Source organism: Vitis vinifera, chromosome 11 (assembly GCF_030704535.1).
Source record: "Vitis vinifera cultivar Pinot Noir 40024 chromosome 11, ASM3070453v1".
NCBI classification, from domain to species: domain Eukaryota; kingdom Viridiplantae; phylum Streptophyta; class Magnoliopsida; order Vitales; family Vitaceae; genus Vitis; species Vitis vinifera.
In genome coordinates, this window is record NC_081815.1 from 14,274,095 (window position 1) to 14,277,331 (window position 3,237).

Below are 3,237 nucleotides of genomic sequence, written 5' to 3' on the forward strand. Positions count from 1 at the left end.
CATAGATCGTAAATGGTCAGATAGGTCCTGATAATTCAATTTTGGTTTCAATGTGAATAAGACCTATACGATCAATCACGTAGTTGTCACTCTAGTTTCCGTGATAGGTCGTTATCGGTTCGATCGGTTTTCATAACAAATCACGCAAAGTCGGATATGTCCTGACAGTTCAATTTCGATTTCGACGTTGACTAGATCTATACAATCGGTTACGTTGTTGTCCAATTTGGTTTTTATCACAGATCAGACTCAGTCCAGTTAGTCAGAGTAGCTCAGTTTAGTTTTCAACGTAAACCACATTTATATGATCAATCACATAGTTATCATATCTAGTTTTCATCATAGTCGACACCCGATTCGATAGGTCACAATATTTTAGTATCACTCTCGGTGTTGAACACACTTGGATGATCGATCAAGTCATTGTCTTGTATAGTTTTCATAACAAACCACACTCGGTCAGATAGATCCAGAAAGTTCAATTTCGATTTTGGCGTAGACCAACCTATACGATTAATTACATTATTGTCTTGTCTGGTTTTTGTCATAGACTAGACTAGGTTCGATCGGTCATGACAAATCAGTTTGGTTTTCAATGTAAATCACATCTATACGATCAGTTAGAAAGTTGTCCTAATTGGTTTTTGCCACAATCGACACCCGATCGGATCGGTAAAGACAATTTAGTATCATTTTCAATATAGAGCGCACCTGGATGATCAATCAAGTTGTTGTCTTATCTAGTTTTCATCACAAACCACACTCAATCAGATATGTCTTGACAATTCAGTTTTAGTTTTGGCGTAGACCAGACCTACACGATCGATCATATTGTTGTCTTATCTAGTTGTCGTCATAAACTAAACCCGATTCGATTGGTCACGGTAGCTTAGTTTTATGTTCGATGTAGACCGTATCCATACGATCAATCACATAGTTGTCCTATATGGTTTTCATCATAGTCGACACCCTATTCGATCAGTCATGATAGTTCAATAACGTCACAGATGACACCTGGTCTAATCGGTCAAGACAACTTTGTTTTGTTTTCGGCGTAGACCACAGCTATACGATTAGTCACGTAGTTGTCTTATTTTGTTTTCACCACAGTTGGCACCCGATCCAATCAGTCATTATAACTCAGTTTTGTTTTCAGCATAGACTGCACCTATATGACCGGTCATATCATTGTCTTAACTAGTTTTTATCACAGACTGTACCTAGACCAATCGATCATGACAACTCAATTTCATTTTTAGCGTAGATGACATCTATTCGATCTATCACATCGTTCTCTTGTATGGTTTTCATCACAAACCACACTTGGTCAAATAGGTCTCGATAGTTCAGTTTCGATTTCGATGTAGACCATACCTATATAATCGGTCATGTCGTTGTCCTATTTGGTTTTCGTCATAGACCAAACTTGGTCTGATTAGTCATGACAGGTAAGCTTCATTTCCAATGTAGACCACATCTGTATGATAAGTGATGTGTGTTCCTATCTAGTTTTCAACATAGTTGGCACCTGATCCAACTAGTCATGAAAATTCAGTATCGATTTCGGCCTAAAATACACTTGTATGATTGATCACTTCACTGTCCTATCTAGTCTTCATCACAGATTGCACCCGATCTGATCGTTAATGATAGTTCAGTATTGTTTTCGACATAGAACAAACGTAGATGATCGGTTAAGTCGTTATCCTATCTAGTCTTCATAATTGACTGCACCCGATCAGATAGGTCTTGATAATTCAGTTTTGGTTCTGACATAAACCAAATCTATACGATCTGTCACTTCATTGTCCAATCTGGTTTTCGTCACAAATCAAACACGGTCCGACCAATCATGGCAACTCAGTTTCATTTTCATCATAAACCGCATCTGTACAATTAATAATGTAGTTATCCTATTTGGTTTTCATCACAATTAGCACTTGATTTAATCGATCATAATAGTTCATTACCTTTTTCAATGTAGACCGCATCTATATGATTGATGACGTTGTTGTCCTGTTTGGTTTTTGTCATAGATGGCACTCGATTTGATCGGTCACAACAACTCATTTTCATTTTTGACGTAAACCTCACTTATATGATTAATCACGTCATTATCCTATCTGATTTTTATCATAGAACGCACTAGGCTAGATGATTACTACTCAAAAAATGCTCTTTTATAGCTTTTTATAAACTCTTTTAAACACTTTTGAGTAGTAATTAATACCTTTTAACTCAATTGGCACGTTAAGGACCTTTGCATATGTTGTTAATCAATTTTTGGCTAGTTTTGGTGTTTTTGGTAGCTTTTTTATCATTGAAGCAAGCCAAGAATGAAGGAGAACTTTGTGAAACCCTTGGGAATGAGTTTCCAAGCCAATCAAAAGGTGCAAGGAAGAGGATCAGAGAAAGAAATCCATCATGAAGCAATTTTGCATGCTGATGCGAAATCTTCACATGCTATGCGAAATTCAAAGGACAGAAGTTGCAAGGTAAATTTGGAGCACTTCTTGGAGTCCAATTCTTACATACTATATGTCATTTTGAAGCTCGAGAAGTCAGGAGTCCAACACTTTAAACAGTGTGCAATTTGGAGCTGAAACGAGGAAGTTATGGCCAATTGAAGGTGACTGCACAAAATTGAGGAATTTCACATTGACATTTCCTGATGCGAAAATTTTCGCATTGAAATTTATAGATGCAAAAATTTCTGCATTGACTTCACATTGACTTTGCACTGACATTTCTCAATGCAAAAATTTTTGCAGCACACTTTCCCAATACAAAAATTTCCGCACTGACTTTCTCCGATGCGAAATCTTTCACACCACCTATCTCCCATGCGAAAATGTAATAGCTAGATTTACACCGCCTCTTTTAGATCTTTTTACCTTAAGATATTTGGTGTAAATTATCAGTTCTCTCCTTGTAATCAGCTAAAGATATTTCTTGAATATTTAGGATATCTAAAGGGAGGTTAAAAATATCTCTCTGGATATTTCTTAGAAAATATCTTCTATATATATCTTTGATATCATGTAAAGAAAATGGGGGATGTAATGTAATAGATGGAGGAGGATAGTAAGAAATATATCTACAGAGCACTTGCTCTGCTTTTTCCTTCACATTTTTGTTTTCATTTTCTTTCTAGCCAAACATCCTCGGAGGCCTAAAGGATGAGTGGCTAGGCTCTTTTTGTTTCTTGGATTGAAGAAAGCTAGGTAAGGGACCCGG